Here is an 18,049-nt window from a genome sequence, read left to right as displayed (position 1 = left end):
TAGCGTTTGCACAATAAAATCACTTCTTTATAAAATAATTACATTTTCTGTCACCATATTCTGAGAGCCGTAACTTTTTTATTTTTCAGTCAAAAAAGCTGTGTAAGGGTTTGTTTTTTGTGGGACGGGTTGTAGTTTTTATTGGTACTATTTTCGGGTACATGCGACTTTTTGATCACTTTTTATTCTATATTTTGGAGGGGTGGTGACCAAAAAAATAGTGATTCTGGCATTGTTTTTAGATTGTTTTTTTTGGGGCGTTCACCGTGCGATAAAAATAACATTATAGTTTTATAGATTGTGTCGTTACGAACGCGGTGATACCAAGTATGTGTACTATTTTTTAACGGTTTAATTTTTTCCCTATAATAAGAGACTTATAGGAAAAAATATCTTTTATTTTTACACTTTTGTAAAACATTTTTATTAACTTTTGTTTTAATTTTTTCTTTACTTTCTTTTTTTACCTGCAGCTCTGATCGCTGCTAGAATACATTACACTACCTAGGTAGTGTAACGTATTCCAACTGTCAGTGTGACGTCACAGTCACTCTGACAGTTAGTCTACAAGGACCAGCCAGAGGCTGGTCCTCATAGGCTTCTGTACATGGCAGACCCGGAGGCCGTTGTCTGGCCCCCGGGTGCCATCACAAGCATCAGCAGCCCCCACAATTGCATGGGGGCTGCTGCTGTACTACAAACCCGCTACATGCGGAGATAGCAATCGAGCCCCGCATGTAACAGGTTAATTGCCGAAATCAGCGGCAATGAGCGGCTGATCGGCAACAGTGGAGTGTCCGCTGTCAGGGACAGCTGACCTCCCGGTTCCCGATGCACACTGTCACAGACACGGTTATCGACAGTGTGCATCGCGAACGGCAGTGACGTCCTGTCACTCTGACAGGAAGTCTATCAGGAGGCTGATCCTGATAGGCTTCCGTACATGGCAGACACAGAGGACATTACTTGGCCTCCGATCACCATGCTAGCCATCTGCAAACCTCATGATTTCATCGTGAGGTCTGCCTATGAGCTAGAAACCCCTGAATGCGGTGATTGCAATAAGCCGCTGATCGGCATACAGTGGAGTGTCAGCTGTCAGGGACAGCTGGCCTCCCGGTTCCCACGGTCACCGACAGTGTGCACCGGGGACCACGCAGTAACTGTACGTCCCTGTGCGCTAAGACACTGGCCACATGGACGTACAGTTGCGTCCTGGTGCGCCTAGGGGTTAACCCCTTAGCGGCATCCGCCGTATGTATTTGGCGCTGTCGGGAAGGGGTTCCCGTAAACCACAGTACAGTTACGTTGATTGTGCCGGGTCTGAAGCGGAGACCGCACCATCACCGCAGGGTGTCAGCTGTATATTACAACTGACACCTTCCTGTAACGGCCAGGACCGGATCTAGTCTCCGATCTGGCCGATTAACCCCTCAGATGCTGCACTCAATAGAGAACGCAGCATCTGAGAGGCTTTTACCTCGACCGCCACCCCAGCGACGCATGCTGGGGTGCCGATGGTTGGTATGGAAACTAGAGGCCTAATAATGGCCTCCGTGTCTGCCTTGTACAGAAGCCTATATTCTTGCTGTCAGTGAATAACTGACAGCTAACACACTGCACTATATATGTAATACAGTGTATTAGAATAGCGATCAGGGATTCAGGCCTTCAAATGCCCTAGTGGGACAAAAAAAAAAAAAAAAAAAAAAGTAAAATAAAAATTTGGTAACAAAAAAAAAATACATTTCAAGTTGAAAAAAGCCAAATTGGCTTTTTCCCCATAATAAGTCTTTTATTATTGTTAAAAAACTTTCAAAAAACAAACAAAAAACTATAAACTATAAAACTATTACGTAATTTATCCCGCACGGTGAGCGCCCTAAAAAAATATGAAAAACAACACCAGAATCACTGTTTTTAGGTCACATCTCCTCCCAAAAAACTGAATAAAAATTGATCAAAAAGTCACATTTACCCCAAAATAGTACCAATAAAAACGGCAGCCCGTCCCGCAAAAAAACACTGTGAATGACGAAAAAAAAAACTAATTCCAGAATTGCTTGTTTTTGGTAATTTCCTCTTCCAAAAAATAAAATAAAAAGTAATCAAAAACTCCTACGTGTCCCAAAATGGTACCAATAAAATCTACAGTTTGTCTGTCTCGCAAAAAATAAACCCGCACAATGCTTCATCAACCGAAAAGTAAAAAAGTTATGGCACTAGTAATGCGGTGATGAAAATACATCCCAATGTGCAGGCCGGAGGGGAACATTCCTTCTGTTTCAGGGCCATAGTATTTGGGAACCAGGAAGGGAAGGGACATATCACATCTGCTGGAAGCGAGGGCGCCCGTATTATTCCAGGGTAACACTGTCCCAGCAAAATTTCCCCAAAAGGTGCAGTGTTACAAAAGGGGGATAAGTAAAGACACCATTTATCAGTGCGAAACTGGACTGTGCATAATCAATTGCTTCACAGCGTAACACACATATATGGATAATTTTAGAAATTACCCCATTATTAGGCCTTATTCACACGAACGTGTCCGTTGTGCACGCGCAAAAGTTCCGAGTGTCATCAGGTGCGCAGCTGCGTGATTTTCGCGCAGCCGGCATCATGATGACACTCTGGTTTTATGTTTACAAACAGAAAAGCATGTGGTGCTTTTCTGTTTTCATTCATAGTTTTTACTACTGTATCGCGCATCACGCGCGGCACCCGGAAGTGCTTCCGATTGCCGAGCGCGATTTGCACGCACCCATTGACTTCAATGGGTGCGTGCTGCACGAAACACGGGCAAGTATAGGACATGTCGTGAGTTTCACGCAGCGCACATACGCTGCATGAAATTCACTGACAGTCTGAACGGCCCCATTCATTAACATAATTCCGTGCGACGCGCTTGAAAATCAAGCGCGTAGCACGGACGTATAACACGTTCGTGTGAATAAGGCCTTATACCCTTTTATTATGCCCTGATGCACTCCGCACAGATAACATATGCCCCCACATTATAAACTGAAATACCAGTTGAATACATTCAGAAAAACTACTACCAAGCAAAATCCACACTCCAAATGGCGGCCCTTCCCTTCTAAGCCCTACAGTGTGCCCAAACAGCAGTCTACGTATATATATTGCATTACCATACCCAGGAGAACCCTCTTAAGAATTTATGGTGTAAGATTCTCCAGTGGCACAAGCTGGGCACAACATATGACCAGTGAAATGGCAGGTCAGTGGAAAAATTGCAATTTTTACTTTGCATTATCCACTCCGTATTAATTTCTGAAAAACACCTGCGGGGTCTAAATGCTCACTACACCCCTTGATAAATGTTTTTAGGGGTGTCGTTTCTCCAAAAGTCAAATACCACTCCTTTTCTTCTGAAACCTCTTATTTGTGTGAAAACAGCAGTTTATTTCCATACTCGGGAGACATTGCTTTACAAATGTTGGGGTGCTTTTTCTTTTTTATTCCTTGTGAAAATGAACAAAGTGTTGATTTAAAACGACATCAAATTGATAAAAAATAAAATTTTTCATTTTCACAGCTTAATTCTAATTAGTTCAGCAAAAAACCTTTGGGGTCAAAATTCTCACTATACCCCTAGATGATTCCTCAATGGGTGAAGTTTCCAAAATGGAGTCACATTTGTGTTGTTTCCACTGTACTATTACAACAGGGGCTCAGCAAATGAGACCTGGTGTCCAGAAGCCAATCCAAAAGCCAAATGGCACTCCTTCCCTTCTGAGTTGTAGCGTCCATGGCCGCCGACCGTCGGGTTTACTCACACCCCGACGGCCTTAGCCATGGATCTGTGAGCGCTGGCTCGCATCTCCTTCCCAGGAGAAGCCAGCGCTCACTTCCGCTCCGGTCATGCCCGGCACATGACAAAATCATCATCATCAATTGCCCATGATTTTCTGGACTATAAGAAGGGCCCTGTCCTTTTGCTCTTTGCCTGAGACTTGTTAGTTTATCCTATGTCAATCTTGCAAATGGTCCTTTAGTGTTATCCTGTTGTTACCCGTGCCCTGCTTCCTGTATCCTGTGCGGTGTTCTTGTTCCTGAGTCTATTCGTGTTGGAGTCGTGTCCTACTGCACCTGCTGTCGTCTGCCACGTCCAGTGTCACCCGCCACAGCCTGCTGCACCCACCTTCATCCATGCTGAAGCCTTGGCCACTGTCTGGACTATTTCAGGTACCCTTATGTGTTACGAACTGCTATAGACTTTTCCATAGACTGTGACTAGGCCAGCTGCCTCTCCACTACGGTGGAGCGGCCTAGAGGGTTCACATATCCTGTGATCGTGACATGAGCCCTGCCGCGTGTCCAAACAGCAGTTTATGACTGCATATGGGGTATTGCCGTACTTGGGAGAAATGGTTTTACATACGTAGGGGTGCTTTTTCTCCTTTAGTCCTTGTAGAAATAAAAAAAAAATATATACGTTTTATTGGGAAAAAATATATGTTTTCATTTTCACAGACCAATTCTAATAAAATCTATAAAACACCTGTGGGGTCAAAATGCTCACTACACAGCTAGATAAATTCCTTTGGGGTTGTGGTTTCCAAAATGGTGTCTTATTTGGGGTGTTTCCTTTGTTTTGGTACAAGACTTCTTCAAACCTGACATGGTGCCTAAAATATAAGCCAATAAAAAGGTGGCCCCAAAATCCACTAGGTGCTTCTTTGCTTCTGAGGCCGTGCTTCAGTCCATTAGCACAATAGGGCCACATGTGGGATATTTCTAAAAATTGCAGAATCTGGGTAATACAATTTTAGTTGTATTTCTCTGGTAAAACCTTCTGTGTTAAAAAAAAAAAATGTAAAAAATGGATTAAAATGGAATTTCTGCAAAAAAAATAAATAAATGAAATTTGTAAATATCACCACGCCTAAAGGGTTAGGAAACTTTCTAAATGCGGTTTTGAATACTTTGAGGGGTGCAGTTTTTAAAATGGGGTGAACTGGTCCATGAAAAAAATAGCCTTTTGAAATTTTCTTGAGAATGTGAGAAATTGCTGCTAAAGTTCTAAGCCTTGTAACGTCCTAGAAAAATAAAAGGATGTTCAAAAATTGATGCCAACATAAAGTAGACATATGGAAAAAGTGAACTAGTAACTGTGTGGTATTACGATCTGTTTTACAAGTAGATGCACTTAAATTTATAGAAAATGCTAATCTTTGCAATTTTTCGCTACATTTTGGGGTTTTTCCACAATTAAATAGTGAATGTAACGACCACATTTAACACTAACATAAAGTTCAATATGTCACGAGAAAACAATCTCAGAATCACTTGGATAGGTAAAAGCATTCCAAAGTTACCACAAAGTGACATGTCAGATTTGAAAAAAGATTGATTACTTAATCGGTTTTTCAAGAACCTATGACAGCACCCCTGGAGAGACGTCCCATCCGCTGGACAGGAAACCTGAGGATATAAAAATGGACACACTTCTCCACACACCCAGTCTTTAGGAAGAACTCAGGATGAGAAGTAGTTTAGATGTTTGTTTTCCCTCACACCTTTATATATACAATATTTACAGAAATGCTTAAATTTAAGGTTAGCAATCCAGCTTATGAGGACCATTTGCTAGAACCATGGGAAGGTAACAGCGGGGTGTTGCCATAGGTTCTTGAAAAACCGATTACCGGTAAGTAATCAATCTTTTACCCTTTCACCTATGACAGCACCCCTGGAGATGTAAAATAGAAACCAATATTTTTAGGGTGGGACCACGGCTTGTAGCACCTTTCTACCAAAGGCCAAGTCAGAGGCTGCATGCAGTTGTAATCGGTAGTGCTTAAAGAAGGTGTGAGGAGAACTCCATGTGACAGCCTTACATATTTGGTCTAGGGATGCGTCTGGTGGAGTGAGCTCCGAAAAACTCTGGGGGCTTGAGCTTCTGATATATGTAGGCTAATTGTATGGCCTGCTTGATCCACCTCGCTATGGTGGCTTTACTGGCTGCCGAACCTTTGTTGTGACCCTGAAACTGGACAAACAAGTTTTCGGAGGATCTCAGATCCTGGGTAATCTTTAGGTATTGGACTAGGCACCTTCTTACATCTAAGCAGTTGAACTGTTGTTCCCTCTGATTTTTTGGGGAATCACAAAAAGAGGGAAGGACAATATCTTGGTCTAAGTGAAAGGGAGAGACCACTTTAGGAAGGAATTCTGGTAAGGTTATTAGGATGACTATCATCTAGCAGTAGGATATGTGGAGGGAAGGCAGAGAGGGCCTGAATCTCACTCATTCTACGGGCTGATGTAATGGCTAACAAAAATGTCATGTTGAGTGTCAGCATTTTCAAGGAGATAGAGTCTATTGGTTCAAAAGGTGGTTTTATCATAGCCTGTAGAACAAGGTTTAAGTCCCAGGGAGGAACTGGGGATCTTATCTGGGGTTTAAGTCTGCAGGCGGCAGTTAGGAATGTCTTGATCCAGGGGTGTTCTGCTAATTTGAAATTGAAGAAGGAACTTAAAGCAGAAATCTGAACCTTTAAAGTAGTAGGCCTAAGGTTTTTATTTAATCCTGCCTGGAGGAAATCCAATATTAAGAGAATATCTGGTTTGGTTAAAAGATTAATATCCCTGCCTGCAAAATTCAAGAATGCCTTCCATGACCTCAGATATATTTTTGAGGTAATCTGTTTTCTACTGGCTAGCAGGGTGGAGATGACCGATTCTGAGAATCCTCTTTGCCGAAGGATTATCCTTTCAGTTTCCAGGCTGTCCGATGGAGTTTCTGAATGTCGGGGTGTATTACTGGGCCCTTATATAGAAGGTCTGACATGTTTGGGAGAACCCATGGTTGGTGTGAAGACATTTTTCTTAACCACGTGAACCATGGTCTCTTTGGCCAGAACGGGGCTATTAGTATCACACTGACCCTGTCTTCTCTGACCTTTTTTATTACCCTTGGGAGGAAGTTCAGGGGGGGGGGGGCATATCCTCTCTCGACTCCAACATTGGGAGAATGCGTCTATTGCTGTTGGGTGGTCTGAAGTGTTTAGGGAGAAGAATCTCTGGGTTTTTCGGTTTTCCTTGGACGCAAATAGGTCTATTGATGGGGTTCCCCATTTGAGGATGATTTCCTGAAATACTGTTGTATTCAGGCACCACTCTGATTGGTGAAGCCTTTCTCGGCTTAGGAAGTCTGCCACCTGGTTGTCCTTTCCCTTCAGATGAACAGCTGAGTCAATATGTGGTGTTCTGCCAGAGAAAATATCTGTGAGGATAAGTCCATCAGCGAGGCCGATCTCGTACCCCCCTGCCGATTTATATAAGATACTGTGGTCGTGTTGTCTGAATATATTTTCAAGTGCTGACCTGAGATTGCATGTATGGATCTCTTCAAGGCCTGAAGAACTGCTGCCAGTTCCCTGAAGTTGGAGGATCTTTGAGCGGTCTGCTGATCCCACTGACCCTGAAGAAGAGAGGATTCGTAATGGGCTCCCCACCCCCAAGGACTCACATATGTGGTCATGTTGAGAGTAGGGGTTAACTTCTATGGAATACCGCTCATGAGGTTCTCCCTGTTCAACCACCATCTGAGGGACAGCCTTGCTGCGGAAGAGATGTGTAAGGGTTGGTCTAAGGAGAAACTGCTCCTGTCCCATTGATTTAAAATCATAGTACCGCTGGGATGCATGATGTCATGAGGCCCAGGACTGACATAGCTTTCCTGAAAGATGTCATATGGCTCAGGTAGATTTCTGATATCCTGCTTATCAGGGGACCGATTTTTTCTTCTGGAAGGAAGGACATCTGCTTGGAGGAGTCCAGCAGGGTTCCTAAGAATACACATCTTTTTGATGGGTTTATATTTGATTTTTTTAAATTTATGTTCCATCCTAATATTGTTAGTATATCTCGGACTATTTGTATCTGCAGGTTCAAGGTTTGAGATGTTTCTGCAACCAACAGGAAATCGTCCAGATATGGTATCAGGAGAATGTTGTTCATCCTGATGTAAGAGGTCATTTCCGCTATCAGTTTTGAAAATACCCTTGGGGCTTGTGAGATGCCAAAGGGGAGGGCTCTGTATTGTAGGTGAAATACAGACCCGTTGAGTGTCACTGCTACCCTTAGGTATCTTTGATGATGATGACGACATATAGGTACGTGATAGTAAGCATCCTCTAGGTCTATTGAGGCCATCACACAATCTCTGGAGAGGAGATTTATAGTTGATGCGATGCTCTCCATGCGGAATTTTTTGTAGGTCAGATAAAGGTTTAATTTTTTTTGAATTTATAATGACCCTGTGTTTGCCTCCTGGTTTGTTCACAAGGAAGAGAGGGGAATAAAAGCCCTGACCTGTCTCTATGCTTGGAACTTGGATTAGGACTCTTTCTAGGATCTTTTGTTGGTCTGGGCTCCATAGGGCCCTTGTGGGAAAAAATCTGTCTGGGGGAAGATATCTGAACTCTAGTACGTACCCGGTTTTTAGAATTCCTACAATCCAAGGATTTGCTGATATCTTTTGCCAATCCTTGAAAAATAGGAAAAGACGACCCCCCACTGTAGGTCATGTGGCGTCATTGTTGGTCCCTATTTTTAGGGTCCTTCTGGGGCCTGAAGAGAAAGGACTTATTATTCCTAGTAAATCTTGAAGGTCTAAAGTCCTGTCCCCTAGGGTTAGGTCTTTTGTTATTAGGCCCTTTGGGACGAAAGGAATCTCTTGTTGGCCTTGTTTATGCAGGGAACACTTTCTTACTATCTGATGCTTTTTCCATCAGGTCATCAAGTGGGGGCCCAAAAAGGTAATCTCCTGAGCAGGGAATAGCACACAGCTTCCCTTTGGATCCGGTGCCCCCTTTCCAGGTTTTTAGCCAGATAGCTCGTCTAGCAGAATTTGACAGGGCCGCTGATCTGGCGGAAAGGCGTACAGCATCTACTGAGGAGTCTGCCAAGAAATCTGCGACTTTGGAAAGTGTTGGAAGGGAGGCTAGGATCTGATCCCGAGGGGGTCTTGTCTTTTAAATGTAAATCCAATTGTGCAAGACAGATTTTCAGGGATCTAGCCACACAAATGGCTGCAATGTCTGGTTTAGAAGCCCCCATAGAGGCTTCCCAGGTCTTTTTAAAGTAGAAGTCGGCCTTCCTATCCATAGGGTCAGACAAGGAGCCTAGATCTTCAAAGGGAAGGGAGTGTTTTCTTGATATCTTGGCTACTGGAGAGTCAAGTCTAGGGATGTTGTCCCAGTCCTTGCATGCCTCGTCCTCAAAAGGATACTTCCTTTTGAGAAATTTGGGAATACTTGTTTTCCTATCAGGATTTTTCCATTCTTTTTTTTAATGAGGTTAGATATGTTTCTATGGATAGGAAAGGTTCTATTCTTCTTAGGTCCTAGGCCTTGAAACATTATGTTCTGGACGGACCGAGGTTCTTTAGGATCATCTATATTCATAGTCGCCCTAACCGTCTTTAGGAGTAGGCCTATGTCCTCAGTTGGGAACAGATTCCTTTCTCCCTCACCCTCACCTGAGGAATCAAAGGAGCTGTACTCCCCTTCTTCACCTAGTTGGGGATCCTCTTCAGCTGAGGAATCAGAATCCATCCGGCTAGAAGAGGCAAACGGAGGATCTCTTTTCCTCTTAAGGGACTTTAGTGAGTTCCTAACTTCAGCCCTTACAATATCCTTGATACTTGGGGCTAAGTTTGTAGACTCTTCTGAGATGATGTTGTCTAACCATTTCTGACAGAGCCTTTTGTTATAGGATGATGAGAGTTTCTTTTTACATATCACACATTCCTTGTTAAGAGCCCTATCCTATTTTTTTCTAGGACAATCCCTGGCCTAAACATATGTACAAGGGAAAGGGAACAGTATTAGGTAAGGAAGAGGGTTTTTTTTTATCTTACCCCATATTCCTGGCGTCCTCAAGTACCGGACTGGAGGACTTGGCATCCGAGCGGTCAGTGCATCCTGGCGCTTCTCCTGGCATTTCCATAATGGAGGAAGAAGACTGGAGACCGAAGCTCCTGCTGTTTCTGGCCTAAATAGGCCATGGATTGGCTGGGAGGCCCTCGGCTCCGGACGCTGGAGCCCCTCCTCCCCACGTGGGTCACCGGAACACCGCCCCCTGGAGTGTTGGACGCATCACCGACCGGAAGTGACGCGTCGCGGCCACCGGAAGTGCCAGTGAGAGCGTCGGAAAGCTGCCAATGCTGGGCATGGTCCGGCAGAGCCGAACGGGACTCCGGGAATCCGCTCCCCGCCAGAGGAAGGCCCACACTGTGTAAACCACCTCCTTTTGCTGCAGCAGGAGGGAGGCGATGGACCGGGAGAGGAGGGAGTACCTGTACCAGACTCAAGGTTGCTCCCTCCAAAGGAGACTTATACCTTCCAGAGCACCCCTGGTGGAATAAGGTGAGACCTTGCTAGGGGGTCTGCAACATCGGGAGAAGTGCTTTTCCTCAGGACAATCCTTCCATCCGGAGGACAGGAAACCTGACTGGGTGTGTGGAAAGGTGTGTCCATTTTTATATCCTCAGGTTTCCTGTCCAGCGGATGGGACGTCTCCCCAGGGGTGCTGTCATAGGTGAAAGGGTAAATTAGGCTGTCAGGAAGGTCAAAACTGGCCGCAGTGGGAAGGGGTTAATAATGTTTCTTTAAAAAGTTGCTTTACTTCATTACTACACAGTCTTTCAAAACCGATTTTTGGCAGGGTGTCCGATAACATGTGGTTCAACTTTTCATGGTTCATAATTTAGCCTAATTTAGTTTGTCATTTATCAGTTAAAAATCTGGATTTACCCAGAAAAAGGCAACAACCACCACTTTATCTTCACAAACCATTAGTTAAAAGAACACACATAATGAAACATTTATGGTAAATCTAATTATACATAATTGCACAGATGATGCAGCTCTTATCAACAAAAAATACATTATCTAATCATGTCTGGATGTATGAAGGCTAGGATCACAACATGTTGTGTTTTCTGGCCTATGACATCTATATCTTATTTTGCAATTATTTTTGTCTTTGTTGCCCAAAGTCACAGCTCAGCATTCTTTCCTTAGGCTATGTTCACACGGAGTATTTTGCAGGAGGAATAACTGCCTCAAAATTCCGTTTGGAAGTTTGAGGCAGATTTTCCTCTCCCTGCACACCGATTTTCGCGCCGTTTTTCGCCCGCGGCCATTGAGCGCCGCGGGCATAAAACCCCGCGAAATACGCTTTCTCTGCCTCCCATTGACTTCAATGGGAGGTCAGAGGCGGAAACGCCCGAAGATAGTGCATGTCGCTTCTTTTTCCCGCGATGCAGTTTTACTGCTCGCGGGAAAAAGACGCCGACGCCTCCCATTGAAATCAATGGGAGGCGTTTCCGGGCCGTTTTTGCCGAGTTTTGCGATGCGGTTTCCGTGTCAAAAAACTCGGCAAAATACTCCGTGTGAACATAGCCTTATAGTGCAAGATAAAAAGCTGCACTGCGATTGGTTACTATAGGAAACAAAGATTTTTTTTCTTTTATTTAGACAGTTATCCCATTTATTCATATTGATTGAAAGTTTTACTGCAAACACTAATATTAGCCCTGCTTTAACTTTGTTACCTTGGAAAGTAAAAAAATATTATTATTTTTTATAGGGCTGGGCGATTAATGGAATTAATTTGATTAATTTGCCTTTGAGGCTTCTGACAATTCTGTGTTTAGACAGAATTGTTGAATCGGTTTAATAATGATGCCGTTGGCATAAGCTACAGGACGAAGCTCCGCCCCACTGCCTCGTCACCACCCTGCCGCCTCGTCGCTCTCTTCCGACATTTGCGAGTGAGGATGTACAGCAGTGGTTCCCAACCAGTGTGCCGCAACACTCCTCTGAAGCACTGCCACAGGCGTGCTCTCTCCTCCTTACAGCACGAAGTGCATGTAAGATTTTTTGCCACCCCCTTGTAGATAGCACTCCTCTTTCTGTAGATTACGCCACTGTAGCTCCCTGAGGGAGCAGAATCCCCCTGTGGCTGGGGATTCCGCTCCTGGATGGAGTGCTTGATGTCTCGGTCCATATATGGACGATGACATCAAGGGCAACTCCTGAAGCGGAATCCCCATCCACAGCTTTGCCGTCACAGTGGCAGGTGATTCGGCTCCAGGAAAAGCCCCTGATGTCACTTTCCATAAATGGACAGAGACGTCAGGAGCTTCTCCTGGAGTGGAATCCCCGGTCACAGCGTCGGCAACACTTTGGACGGGGATTCCGCTTCAGGAGTTGCACCTGATGTCACTGTCTATATATGGACAGAGACATCAAGCCACAGGGGGATTCCGCTCCTTAAAGAGAGCTACAGTGGCACTCTGTACAGAAAGGGGGTGCTATCTACAAGGGGGCTGTCTGTGGCACTACCTACAAGGGGGATGTCTGTGGCACTACCTACAAGGGGGCTGTCTCTGGCACTACCTACAAGGGGGCCGTCTCTGGCACTACCTACAAGGGGGCCGTCTCTGGCACTACCTACAAGGGGGCCGTCTCTGGCACTACCTACAAGGGGGCTGTCTCTGGCACTACCTACAAGGGGGCTGTCTCTGGCACTACCTACAAGGGGGCTGTGTCTGGCACTACCTACAAGGGGGCTGTGTCTGGCACTACCTACAAGGGGGCTGTCTCTGGCACTACCTACAAGGGGGCTGTCTGTGGCACTACCTACAAGGGGGCTGTCTGTGGCACTACCTACAAGGGGGCTGTCTGTGGCACTACCTACAAGGGGGCTGTCTGCGGCACTACCTACAGGGGGCATCTGTGAGTCGTGGGCTGATGGTCATTTTACTGTGAGCCGTAAAAACGAAACCCAAAAAACAAATGGCGGAAATGCAGTTTTTTCCAATTTCACCCACAAATATATATTTTTCCGTTTCCCAGTACATTATATGGTACTTTAAATGGTGCCAATATAAACTACAACACCCCACACAAAAAATAAGCCCTCACACCACTCCATTGACAGAAAAATATAAATGTTATGGCTCTTCGAAGACCTGGACTAAAAAGCTAAAACATAAAAACGAAAAATGTCTGGGTCTTTAAAGGGATTAAACAATTTATTCTAATCTTATAGTATACCAGATATATATCAACTTTATAATTAACTTACTGTTAAAATTTAGTTTTATCTATGCAAATTCTGTGTGAAGTTACTGCCACTAGGTGTCCCCCTTTCTGTAATCTGCTGTCCACCCTCTGTTGTCAAGCAAAATCCGTCCATCGTTAAAGTGCAGGGGAGACGGACTACAGAAAGTGGATGTGTGCCATCAGTTTCCGTAACTCCCGACCATAAAGTCAGGAAGTGGCCGGGAGACAGCATTAGCACCAAAAGCTAGAACGGGGTTTAGGGGGCCCCGCTCTAGAGAGAGGTGCGGGTCCTAGAGGTGGGACCCGCATCTGACATTTATGACATATCCTGTGGATACGCTATAAAATGTCCTTCATGAGAAAACCCCTTTAAGTTGTTCCCATAGTGTGCAAAGTTCAACTTTAGTTTGAAGCGCAAGGGATCGTTTATGAGCTCTCTCTAGAGCGCCGATCTTGGATAGAAGGTCTGTGAAACGAGCATTCCTCGAGCGTTTGAGCCGGGCACCATGTTTAATTAAAGTGCCTCGGATAAAGCATTTATGAGTTTGCCATACCACAGGAGACGATACCTCTCCCGTTGCGTTATTAGTGAAGAACTCCTGAAGATCTGTACGAATACCTTCAACCACGGTTTGATCTTGTAGAAGGCGGTCATTCAGACGCCATCTCCAAATACGCGGTTGAGAGGACGGGAGGGAAAGAGACATGGATATGAGAGCGTGATTCGAAAAAATTATCGAATCAATATGCGCCGACTGCAGCAAGGAAAGGGGAGTATGAGATAAGAACAAGTAATCAATGCGTGTGTAGGAGTCATGTACGTGAGAAAAATGGGAGTAATCGCGGTCGGAGGGATGGAGCCGGCGCAAGTGAGAGGATTCAGTCGAGGTATCCAATATGGGGTCTAATGCCATGTTGAGGTCCACTCCAAGGACAACCACCCCCTCCAGAAAATCTTCTAAATCCCCGAGCATGCTATCCAAAAAACGAGATTGTCCAGTTTTGGGAAGATACGCCGTACCAAACTTAAAAGTTGATTCTACCATCTTACCTTTGACAAACAGATATCGTCCCGCTTCATCACAGCGACAATCCACATAGGTCCAGGGTGCAGAACGTGCAAGAAGAATGTAAATCTCTTCAGTTTTAGAGTCTGGGGAGGAGCTGTGAAAGACATCCGGGAACCTCCTGTCCAAGAGTCTTGGGATCTGGTCTTTCCAAAAATTAGTTTCTTGCAAGGCTACAGAAGCTTGCTTATTCCATAGAAGATGAAGAAGATAGGACCGCGGGAGATTGAGGCCCTGGACATTCAGAGATACTATGTTGAGTAGATCCATGTACCTACAAGGGGGGGGGGGGGGGAGAACGAAGAGAGGAGAAAAAGCAAAAAGAAAAAGGAAAGACGAGAAAGAAAAAGAACCAAGAGTAGTCCTATAAGGACTTAACGGGAAAACCGTAAGGACAGAGACTGTCCAGCAGCAATCAAGTGGCTGGGCAGCGTCCGACCACAATTGCAGGGGAATGTAGAAGGAAAGAGCAAAGCAAGGTGCTCCAGCAGGAGACCAAGGCACAGCAGCATAAGGAGTATACTGCATCAAGGAGACATGATAAACCAAAATTGCATCAAATTGAAATAAATAAGGAATATACATAGTGCATACCAAAAAAAAGGGGGGGGGGGGGGAGTGGGAGACACAAGAATGAGCCAGAACACACGATCGAACTAGGGACCCCAATAACAGTCCGGGAAATAGGGGGAGAGGGGGAAAGGGAGGAACAAAAAAAAAAAGGGGGGGATGGAAGGAAGGAGGGGATAGGGAGGGAAAGGAAATTGCAGGAATAGGGGGGGGGGGGAAGAGGATGGAGCCTCCCGGAAGGTAAGGCGGCCGACGCAGTACAGTACCACTCCTATTCCGGTCCTGCAACCTGGGGCTATAGATCCTATGGACTGTCGAGCTCCAGGTCATCCTCATCAGTTAAATCCAACATTTTGCAAAATAAAGCAGACAGAATGGCACAATTCATCATTACCCAAAGACTACTGCAAGCCACGTATTTTAATATTGTTGTGGCGGGCCCGATTTTCCAAGTCATCAATATGCAGTGTGAGATCAGTCAGAAGAGTAGAATGAGATTGCAAGGTAGTCATAATGTTAGAAAGCGAGCTGTCCAAGTCTGTGGAACGCTGTTGTACCTGCGTCACTGTAGCAAAGAGCTGTTGAATGTCATTGTGAATGGCAGAGATGTCCCTGGCATGTCGTTCCTCAAGGCGGGAGAACTGTGCCTCCAGCTCCACACGTTGCAACACGTCCCTCAGCTCAGAAAGCATGGGAGCATCTGTTGATTCCCCACTCTCAGCGTGGGACTCCCGTGTCTGGGAGAGAAACATAGCTGGCACAGGCTGACTAAGGGCGCAGGCACTAGGGCTGGGTGGCCCTCGTAGGGAGGCTGTCTGCACGCTGTTTGTGCGGACGCCATGTTGGAATGAGGCGAGGAGGAAGGGGAATCTCCCGTGGAGTTGCGGGAGAAACGCGCCAGCAAGGTACCTGAGGTAGCCGGAGGTTTAGGGTCCACTCTTTTCCCTTTTGGCATGCTGTCAGCGATGATCAGGTAAGTGAAAGTCTCTTTATAAAAGCCGTGGTCTCGGAGCTCCAGATGAACGCAGCCTCACTCCGCCATGTCCGGTTTTATTTGTTTTTATGTCATTCACAGTATTTCTACATTTGGGGTTTGAAAAAGAGGTGGCTAGGAGCTAATAAAATAAATGCATTCTGCATAGATCGTGAAGGAAGCAGTTAATTTTATCTTAGTAATGGAAGCAGTGTTTATAGTGGACCGCTGGTGGTCTTAAGAAATTGGAGCAGTACTCTTTGTCTTAGTATTGAAAGAAATATACATAGGAAACGATTGGCAGTCTTAAATAACATGGGCTGTGCCCTTTACCCGGGTAGCTTGGTGTTATGCAGAAAAACCGTGCATGTTCTCCTTTAAGAAGTTATATTGTATGAACTGCTTCTGCTTAAAATGGGTCTGAAATGCTTTATATGAAAATGAATCACAATGCTTTAATCTTGTAAATGTGATTAAAAGTACGGGTGTCACGAAAAAATTATTTTTTATATAATATTGCTTTTAGTATGTTATTAAAATAAATTTTATTTATTTGTGTGTTTGTGTTTTACTTTTTTCTAACGACACATACAGAGATGGAATACGGTAGCTACAGTGCATAGGAGTCAATGAACGGCTCCCGTCTATTGACTCTGCTCTCTGGCTGTGTACTGCGCAGACAGACGCAGGTCAGAGTCACACAGCAGATCAGCTGTTTGCAGGGAGATAGCAGGCGCCATACTGAAGACCAGCTGCACTGCAGGTAAGGTCTGTGTCTCTGTCTGTCCCACTCTCTATCTCATAGACCCCCGCTCTCGTGACCCCCGAAGCCCCCCCCCCGCCGACGGGCCCCCCACCAGTCGTGCAGGAGACTCTGTATAAAGGACACATGATGTAACTGTCCTGGGAATGCTGGGTGATAATATGCCCGCTGTTAGTGTGGTACCCAGCTTTCCCAGACCCCTGAACGATAAATCTGTCTTGTTGTGCTGAGACTGAGAGGTTCATTAGTCACATTCCCAAACAGTCTCAGTACAACTAGAGAGATTTACCGTTCAGGGGTCTGGGAAAGCTGGGTGACTACCATTACCCTTCCTACTGGAGTGTGAGAGGTTCATTAGTCACATCCCCAAACACACTCCAGTAAGAGGGGTAATGGTGGTCACCCAGCTTTCCCAGAAGCAGATATAACCAGGAAAGGGCTGGATGGACGGGCTGAGGGTGAACAGGGTTTTTGGTGATCCCCCTCTGTCATGTGAGTGGACCTAGGTTACCGGTTCATCAGACGGGGTTCATGTGACTATAAATCTGTCCATAACAAGAGACAGTGCACTCCGGGCAAGCCCTGCCCCCATGCCGTAGTTGTGTGGTTCTGTCTGCAGTGATGGCGCTGGGTGGCCCTGACACCCGTCTCCCCCGTCAAGTCATCTCAGGACAGCAGAGGTGTCCGGATTGGAGACACAGCGCCGCACCTGTGCTCAGGTTGTGTCTGGTATCGCAGTTCACCTCCATTGAAGTGAATAGGACAGAGCTGTAATACCACACACGACCTGAGGACAGGTGCGGCGCCATGTTTTCCTGGATGACCCCTTTAAGTGTGTGTGTGTGTGTGTGCACGGGCGCCGCTGATTCTTCAAAACAGCTGATAAGCGGCTATGAAGTATCAGCGGCGAACACCCCCCCCCCACACCACACAAATCCCCCCCCAAACACGCAAAATCAAGTGTAATCAAGCGTTTTTCTTATTTAATTTTTTTGCACGTAAAATGTGCAAAAAAAACAAAACATGCCAAATACACGACTTGTGAACCGGTCAACTGAAAAGTCATTCACTTCACTTTCATCATTCTAAGGCTGGGTTCACACAACCTATTTTCAGGCGTAAACGAGGCGTTTTACACCTCGATTTACGCCTGATAAGACGGCTCCAATACGTCGGCAAACATCTGCCCATTCATTTGAATGGGATTGCCGATGTACTGTGCCGACGACCTGTAATTTTACGCGTCGCTGTCAAAAGACGGCGCGTAAAATAACAGCCTCGGCAAAGAAGTGCAGGCCACTTCTTGAGATGTAATTGGAGCCGTTTTTCATTGAATTCAATGAAGAGCAGCTCCAAATTACGGCCGTAATTGACGCCTCGTAAAACGCGAGTATGAGCAATTACGTTTCAAATGACGGAGCCGTTTTCTCCTGAAAACAGCTCCGTAATTTCAGACGTAAATGCAGTTAGCGTGTGCACATACCCTAATGGTATGTTCACACACAATGTTTTCAGCTGAAAAATCGGAAGCAGAACGCCTACAAGCATCTGCCCGTAAAAAGACGCCCGAGCA

At 45.4% G+C, this 18,049-nt stretch overlaps 1 protein-coding gene across 7 annotated transcripts in view; it reads right to left on the bottom strand.

The window, feature by feature from the left end:
• JSRP1 (junctional sarcoplasmic reticulum protein 1) overlaps positions 1-18,049 on the bottom strand; it is a 140,255-nt gene that overhangs the window by 98,693 nt on the left and 23,513 nt on the right. The window lies entirely within an intron of this gene.

Source organism: Rhinoderma darwinii, chromosome 1, assembly GCF_050947455.1.
Source record: "Rhinoderma darwinii isolate aRhiDar2 chromosome 1, aRhiDar2.hap1, whole genome shotgun sequence".
NCBI lineage: Eukaryota > Metazoa > Chordata > Amphibia > Anura > Rhinodermatidae > Rhinoderma > Rhinoderma darwinii.
This window is presented reverse-complemented; position numbering and strand designations above follow the sequence as displayed.